Source organism: Anas acuta, chromosome 16 (genome assembly GCF_963932015.1).
Source record: "Anas acuta chromosome 16, bAnaAcu1.1, whole genome shotgun sequence".
Taxonomy (NCBI): domain Eukaryota; kingdom Metazoa; phylum Chordata; class Aves; order Anseriformes; family Anatidae; genus Anas; species Anas acuta.
The window spans coordinates 4,214,474-4,223,592 of record NC_088994.1 but is presented as its reverse complement, the minus strand read 5'-3'; positions in this window follow the sequence as shown (position 1 = coordinate 4,223,592).

Here is a 9,119-nt window from a genome sequence, read left to right as displayed (position 1 = left end):
TCTCTGCTCAGAATTTAAACACGGCAGCCAAATGCACAGTGGGATGTACCAGCCCTAGGAACTGCAGGCAGATCTTTGAGGTCTTCCCCTAGACATGCTGGGCACACTTTTCCACTTGGCCTTGAAAGAGTCAGGCTTGTTCCAAGTCACCCAAGTAAAGGTAAATTGTTGATCAGCATCCAGAGCAGACCTGCCTGGTTGAGGCTGCAGAAGAAAAATGGCTTTATTAGAGCCTGTCAGAACATAACCCTGATCCCATGAAGAAGACACTGCTTCACTGTCCATGATAAAGAACCTCTCTGCAATGACAGGCTCAACCCCAGCAGTAAGATAAATAGGCAGCAGAGCCCAGCTGTGTGCACAGTGCTGCAAGGACCTCCAGGATTTGCCCACGGTGTAACTAGGAGCACGGACAGTGCTAAGCTGAACCTCTGAGAATAACTGACTGTGCACACCAGAAGCCTCTTCACTTCGGGAAATGCACCCAAATCCCTAGGAAATGCAGTTGCTCAGAGGCCTGCAGAGCACAAGCTGCACTTGGTGGAACAGCTGCTTTTTAGCTCCCTAAATCCCCCTCCCAAGCAGCTTTCCTACAATTAAAGGAAACAATTCAAGATCCATCCTGGAAATACATTTTCAGCAATGTTTCGAACTCTTCGGGAAGAGACAAATAAGGACAAGCCTGGAGTAGAGAGAAAAGCAAATATAATTATCGAAGCTTCACTTGCTTCTGCTGGCAAGGTGAGAGCAGTAACAGCGACCCTGGGCTTATCTCTGTCTGCTGGAGGGTTTGGCTAGGGCCCAAGGCAGAGGAGGGCAGACCAAGTCTGAGCCTCGCTCTTTATATCTGTGGCCTTTCACAGCAGTGAAATAGAGCTCAGACCATCCTCTGTCCCCATCTACAAAACCGAGAGGCAGGAAGGTTCTGCTCAGCATCAGGTGTGTCCAAACAAACTGCAAGATGTGCATCCATTGAACCAAAACTAGTTTCAAAACCAGGTCACCGCAAGGTAGCCATGTGCTGCAGCCTGTGCTGTTTTTCCAGCAGGGAGAGATTCCTGGTTTGGGCAGGGAGGAATTGTTCAGTCGGGTATGTCGGGACCCGAGGTGGATGCAGCCATGCTCAAAACACACCAGCAAGGACAGATGCAGACAGCTGTTACCAACACTTTCCCCAAAACAGACAGACACAAGGCACCTCTGGGCCAGACAGTCCTCATAGTCCTGTTAGCATGGCACGGAGCCCACGGTAATACGCCAAGCCTTTCAATTTATTTGTGTATTGTTTATATGTTTATAATGATAGAATCATAACTCTCTCCCGTATTAAAAGATCCCAAACAGATGCAACAATAAACTGAAATTTAAGAGAAACAGATTGCAAGGCAGAGACAGAGCAAAAAAAAAAAACCAGTACTGGTGAATCACAAATACTGAAATAAAATAAATTAATCATCCTAAATAGTCTAATTAATAAAGGTTAATTTATCATCCTGGCTAACCTGATATCTCTGAACCCATCTAACTTAATGCAAAAGGAACAAGCCAAAAAGGACAGCAATAACTGGAAAGCCTCAGCAGAAACATTTTCCAGAAGCTGCTTTTTCTGCTCTGTAGAAAGCATCGCAGGTCCATTAGTGCACCAACATGGTCAAGGTGCACATAGATGCTCGCTCAATTCCTGATGTACAGCAGCATAATTAACAGGACATGGACTGACTAACTTTTGATTAGGGACAGATCTTTCCCCTTCCTTTTGCCGTGAGCCACAGACGGTCAGAGGCACACAGCACAACACCCCCACCGCACCCCGTGCAGCCTGCAGCGGGGTGGCTTCATCACACACAACAAAACCAGCATGGGACAGTCACAGGCTGAGAAATAAGCTGTTCACCAAGCCTGACTGCAGAGCAATCTCACTGTAACCTGCTACTTTTTCACATCTGTACCTACCCCCAGCTTGTACCTAATTGCAAACACCACAGTGCCTGCTGGCTCCCAGTGACTGGCAGCACAGTTCCCTGCTGATGTGCCATACTCAGTCCTCACCAGGGCACAATCCTCCAGTGCTGATTTCTTTTAACACAGTCAGTTCTTCCTTAAGGCCCAAAACTGAGAGATGGAGGAGCTGCCTGGCTCATCAGCAAGACCTTGGCACAAGTGCTGCACTTGGGGCCGGTGCAGGGGGCAGCATCCAGACCCACTCATTCCTCCCACCACCCCACAAGCTGTCCTACATGCAGCCCTTGTGACAGAAATCCTTACTTAATACTTCAACAGCAAAAAGAAAATCCAAGTGTTGTGCTTTCTGTTGCACAATTAAGGACACCCCAGCACAAGTTGGGCAATGCCCAGGTTCCCACAAAGCAGTTACCCCTTCTTGTTCCGGGGGCTCCACTAAGCTCTCCACACCCACTTTGACTCCTTGGTGAGTTTTAAGACTGATCTAATATGTTTAAACTGGAAAAAGAAATGCTTGGAAGGTCTACAAAGACTGGGAATGTCCCAGGACTAGCATTTTGATGCCCCTCTGAGCTCCACACTCAGTTACACTCCGCAGCTTCCCTTCCCCAGGAGATGCTTTTGTCTTCCGTAAGGAAGGAAAGATGCAGTCCCTACCAAAATGCTTTAATAACAATTTATGAAATGTGGCTTGAAATCTGCTGGTGGCAGTGGGCGGAGAAGTAGATTATACAACAGAACTATGGTCAAAACATTGCAATTTTTTCTTCCTTTCTTTCTTCCTTTCTTTCTTCCTTTCTTCCTTTCTTTCTTCCTTTCTTTCTTCCTTTCTTTCTTCCTTTCTTCCTTCCTTTCTTCCTTTCTTCCTTTCTTTCTTCCTTTCTTTCTTCCTTTCTTGAAGAAGCCTTCTGGATTGCTAAATCCTGTACATTGTCGGTGGCAGCTTCATTTCTAAGGGCACAAATGGCTGTCACTTAGCAAGCAACTATGGGAGGTGGTAGGAGAGTATGTCAAAGTGTTTGCTTTCAGATGGGCAAGTGATTTTTCATTACTTTTCCTTGACAACTCTGCAGCCGCTAAGGAATTCTGCCCTCTTCCAGAAGAAAGAACTCTACGGACTATTTTCTTTTTTTATCAAAGAGGTAAGTGCAGGCTTCGGAAGTGAAAATAGCTTCCCACTGTCTGAGCAGACCTGGGAGCTTCAGTGTGTCACTGGAAAAAACAGCAGCACAATTCTGGGAGGTTTTAAATGCCACAGCTTAAATAAAATGTAATTGACTTTCAAGCATTGATCCAGTATTATTAGTGTTTGTTTAATAATCAAAGCTTATCTGAAGTTATTTTGCTACTCGCTTTGGCTGCACTGTTGGATTATTTCACCAAAACAAAGTAATTTTGAGAAGCTTTTCTTCCAGTAATGCTGCTTTCCACCCTTCCTCCTCATTAACTTTTCCATACCCAGATGATTGTGGAGACTTCACTTAGCTCTGAAGCAGCTTCTGCCCAGCTTTGGCTTCTTCATTGTCACCAGTGCTTCTCATTAGTATCTGTCATATCTAGAGGACTGCTCGGGTTGTGAGCTCCAGATGGGGACAACAAGGATAACCCCAGACCCATCAGCCTCTTCTGAAGTAGCTAGAAAATGCAAATCTTTTCCATTATCACCACAAGAAGTAAAACAGCTCCCTCCACGCTCTGTTCGGTTACACTGACCCGTGAGATGCGGTCGTGAGTTGTCACGGTGGCCATCAGAAAGCCCCCAGCTTCCACCAAAGGCATGGAAACTTGTCCACGTTTCTGCGGGTCTGAACAGCTCGATTGCTGCTATCTTCAAAGAGCAGACACCACGGCCAGAATGACTGGGTGGATTAGTGAGAAATCGTTTCCAACTGCTTCTTCATTGACTGTTGCAGGGAAGAAAGCTGCGGATATTTCATTTGATAAACATCATTTAATCCATTTATCCAATTACTGGATAACAAAACAGTCTGAAAAATGCGAACAACTCCATTGCAAGCTAACAGACCTTCTTTGAGTAGAATCACGATTATTTGTCAACCTTAGACTAAGATGAGAACTGGGACTAAGTCAATGTCTCCTTAACCTTGAGCTTACAAGAAATTCCTGCAGTTTGCCAAACCCACTGGTTGAGTCTTTAGGAGGTTAAGACTTCACAACAAATCGTGGAGATACCTTTAGTTTCCTTTAAAAGCAGCAATTTTCGTATAAATACATGGCCCCAGAACCTGGCATTTGAAGAAACTGGCCAAATGTTGCAAAGGAAAAGCTCTGAGCCACCACGATTGGCTACAGAAGGCACACAGAGCTCCCTGGAAATTACCCCAAAACACAGCCAGGTAAATGAACATAGTCGGTGCTAATATGCCTTAGTCTCTGCACAGCAGCCACCACAAAGAGGTCCTGGACCTGAGGCACAACAGCAGCACAGATGTAAATAATTTGGGCACTGACCTCGTGGGACTGAACCCAAACCCAGAGCAAGAGGAGCTGCTCTGCTGAGGGGGACGGATCCCTGCCAGCTCACGCTGAGGAAGTGGCCCAAGATCTGATCGCAGCTGTGGGAGCCAGATGGTGTCTGATGATTTTTTATTTTTTGTTAATTTTTTTGAGTTCTTCAGACTGGCAAGGGGAAAAAGCAGAGGAATGGCACATTGCATCAGGTTGGTGGGTGGTGATGGGGAGGGGAGGAAGAAGCAGGAGTATTTTCCCAGCTCTGTGGAGTCTGACGTAGGATGAACCAGCATTACAGGCTAAGTGTAGTGCTCGATCCTCATGGGTATGAGTACGCATTTTCTCAGGGGGTGTTACTGGGCAGCAGCTCTTCCCTCTTTTCCAGTGAAGCCAGCAGGGGACCTGGCTGGCTCACTCCAGCTACAGATCAAGTTCCAGTCTCCTGCACCTCCATCCTCTGTTCCTCCTCACTGGAGGTTACCAAGCTGTTAAACACATCGAGCATGTTGTTTCTCCTGCAGGTTGTCCCTCAAATCTGCCCACGCTTCCTACATGGGGGTAGAGAGTGAGCTCCCAAACTATTTTTTTTCTATCCTTTTTCTTTAAAAGGAGGTTTACTTCAGCTGAAACAAAGGAGAGCAACATCTCCAAAGTGGAGGCCAAGAACCTATTCAAGACCTTCCCAGTATCTTTACCTCTTGGAGAAAACTGCTGAGCACGCAGTAGCACATTGCAGCGACTTCGCAGACGAGGAAAGCTTTGTGGCAGTTCTGACAGACAGAAGCTCCCCTGGAGAGCTCACCTGCTGGGCGGACAGACAGCAGGAGGCTGGGCAGGGCAGCTCTTGGTCACTGATGGTCCCAGCTCTGAGTGCTCACACGGGCCTGTGCCTTTCTTCCTCCACGTGTGTATGCTGTTACCTGTATGTATGCATGTGGATATGTATACATTTACAAGCTCCCAGGCAGGAACAGCTCTTCAAACGTGATATGCAAGGATTTCCATTTGAATTGATTTCCATGATTCCATTTGATTAAAATGGAAAGACATTTGCAGGCAACCCAGCTGAAATTTGCAACGTGCTGGCAGCCCCAGTGGGTGCCAGAGGCAGCGGCCCCTCACAGCGTGCCTGTGTAGATAATTCCCCTGGCCACGTCCTGAACTTCAGAGCAGCCAGAAATTGCACCAAGACACCCCCACATGGTGATGACAGTCACTCCTTCCTGACAGGAACCAGCTGATCCTCCAAATCGCTTTTCCTTGCTAGCCTGAGGACTGCTCCTCTGTCATCCCCCCGCACTGAAGACAGTGGGAGAGAGGATCTGGTTTCCACTTTGGCATCCCAGTGCCTATTGCCAACCACAGAGAGATTTGCCAGGTGGCTCAAGCACAGTGGGAGTTGCGTGTTCAAAGGCAGGGAATGGCATCAATAAATCCAGGCGGCCTCTCTGCTTGCAGCGGAACACCGCGGAGAGCAATGAAACCTCTGAAACAGCTTTTAATTGCAGCCTCTACCCCTGGGAGCCGCGGTCTTTATTAATGCAATTATGATGTAGCCAAAGGCAGGGGATGCTTCTGCTGACCTTGGTAGGGGAATGGAGGCCTTTAGTCACCACAGGCAGATTGCTTCCTCCCCCAGTGAACAGCACATAACCCAGCGTGCTCCCGTTCCTGCAGATGCACCGTTTTGTCATTTGACCAGAGCCTATGCAAACTGCTGCTTCGTGCCACCTCCCTCGCCCTCACAAATCACAAGTAAAATTCAACAATCTCCAAGTTAGTCTTTTGGTAGAAGAAAAATCAACAGAAATAAAGCTTAAAGTTACACCAGAAGCACTCTTACATCTTGATTTATACAAATTAGGAATAACAACCTTCAAAGAGCCCTGATTAGAACAATTTTTGAGCTCTGATTTAACTGTTATTTGATGCTTTGGACTAATTACCTTAAAGGCAGTCAACGTGGAGGCCTGTTCTCAAAAGAAATGCTTCCATAAAGTTAAACTCTGTGAGCAAGGTGGTGCCATTAACAGTAATGGGGGTGAGGGAGGAGATGACCACGTCTTACCTGTTCGGATGAGAGGCTTGGGAAAGCACCGTACAGACTTCTCTGTGCAGACCTGCAACCAAAGCAGGTTCTAGCTTCAGAGCATTGTGTAGTTTTAGTCAAAAGAGCTTTTCTTAACATTACCATAGACGCTTTGTGAACATAAATCTGAAAGGGGATTACTAGCTGTGCTTGCATTGTAAAGTACCCACTGCCACCCCCCTTCGGAGATCAGTCCCAGCACTTTATACCTGTTAGCTGTAAAATCACACCAACCTGAGTTCCCCTACGTAGTGGATCAATCACAAAGTAAAAGAGCATCCTGAGACTGGGTTTCTCTATTTGACTACTCAAAGCAGACAGTGAATAGAAGGAGGAAGATTTCTTACTTTACATGACACAGACCTGGAGCAACTGGGTAGCTTGGGCAAGGTTATTCAAGAAATCAGCAGTTACGGAGCACCCCTGGGGCACTGGATCCACCTTTCCTGGTGCTGGCTGCAGCACGCTGCGGGTGGCCCCAGGACAGGCTGCGTGCCAGCCAAAGCCTTTGGCTGGGCTTCACAGCAGAAGCAAGCAAAGCCTCTGCTTTGCTGGGAAAAGGACAGAGACCTACAGGGTCTGTCTGCAAAAGAGAGGATTGAGACTTAAGGAGAAGGCACAGTGTGTGTAGAACCATGGGCAGCAGGGTGGGGCAGGTCACTCACACCTACCCTGAGGACACTTTTCCGTGGTACCACTTGTATAGACTGTGACAAGGCCCCAGGGAACTGCATGCTGCCAGCCCAAGGACCAAGGAGTGAGCATCCCATAGCTTGAGGGAGTAATATGTGACAGACACTTAGATAACATCCTCAGGAAGTCTAAGGGCTGGAGTTTTAAAAGCCAGTGCACTAATCAACATTAAAGTAACAGCCTCTGTGAGCCTCTATCTTAAAATTATGCTTTAGGGATTTACCCAAGTTGCACAGAAACTGGCAGCAGGGAGACGACGGCTCCTTTCAGCCCCTGACCACCAGGCTGCCCCTCCTTGAGGCAGTCAGACACCCATTAATGAGTAAAGGAGGATTTGTATGCATTTATCATACTGTGTTGCTCATGGCTCATGATAGCTTTCTATTCTGCATGATACTATAGTTTAGTTTCCTACTGTTAAGCATGAAGAACTGCTATAAAGCAACAGCTGGTGCTAGCAATATCTGCTTAGCCTGTAACACCACCCAGCAAGCACTAGCACTGAATAGCGAGGAAACTCAAATCTTATTACATGGTAGCACAGTGTGCTCCTTGCCTATAGATCCCCCTTACCGCTTCTCCTTATAAAAGTAGATTCAAAATGAGGATCCGTCCGACTTCAAAAACCCACTTAACCCAAGGTTTTGCAAAAGCCCCATGGAAGGGTCCTGCATGGCTCCGGGAAGGAGGGCTTCCCACTGCAGAAGTACAGCCCAGCTGCCAAGTGAAACCCACATTGGAGGATGTCAGGTCTCGCTCCATCTCAGCATCACATTGCACCAAAGGGTGGTCTCATTGTCCCGAAGACAAATTTACCACTTCAGAAAACAACACGAGTTTCCCCACAGCAAAACTTGCCAACAGAATCCAAGAGGAAAATCCTTGTTTATCAAATTCACTTTCAACTTGAAATCTTTTTCAAGTTCAAAACTGAAAGTGAAAAAAATGTGATGAGCTGCATTAGTCCAGAAATTTCTTGTTCAGGACTTTGAGTCTTAACCCTCCCCTGACCTATTTGCAGCTGAGATCTTCTGTTTGACCTCATTTGCAAATTTAATAAGAACAATCTCTGGCATCTTCCAGATCATTAGTGAAAACACTGACTGGCAGTAAACCCAGTAAACAGTTGCAGGACCCCACTTTACCAAGTCCTCTTTTCACAAGAAATAACTTTTTATCATGGTTTCCCTGCCAGATTTCAACCATCAAATGAAAGTTTCTTTAATGCAGTTTCCCCTACCTTGATTATGAAAATATAATGGGAGAAAAATCAAAAGCTTCATTAATGTCAGGTTACATGATATCCACTGCTTTTCTTTAGAATTAAAAAAAAAAAAAAATTGGATGATGCTGTCACAGGAGAAAATCAACACGGTTTTAAAAAGTGCTGCTGACCTTTTGTGCTAACTTTCATTATTTGTTACAGTATTTTCCTGGAAATTAAAATTAAACTTGCTGGTCTGTACCTTCCTGGAGCCCCATTTTAAAGAGAATTATTTTCTATCTTTTATCAGGAGACATCCCTCATTCTTCATACGGTCTCAAAAATAGTGGTGAACAGCTCTGAGGTTGCTCCAGGCTTTTCTCTACATACCCTACAGTGATTTTCAGCGCACCTAACTGATTTCAAAACAATCCATTCTTTTTCCTGCAGTCTTCTGTGTTAGCTGCTGGACATTTCAGTTGAAGCTGAAGCAAATTCATCACAAAATACTTCTGTGTGCTGGGCATCACCCAACCACAGCCTCCTCTCCTCACTCCAACCAACACTCCCTCTCTCCCTCCTGCATCTGATATGCTCGCACAGTAGCTTTTCATCCTCTCTGCCCTTCCTAGCTCTGCAATCATTTTGTGCCTGGGCCTTTTGACAGTCCCCAGCCTGTTCTCCCAGGCCCACACACTA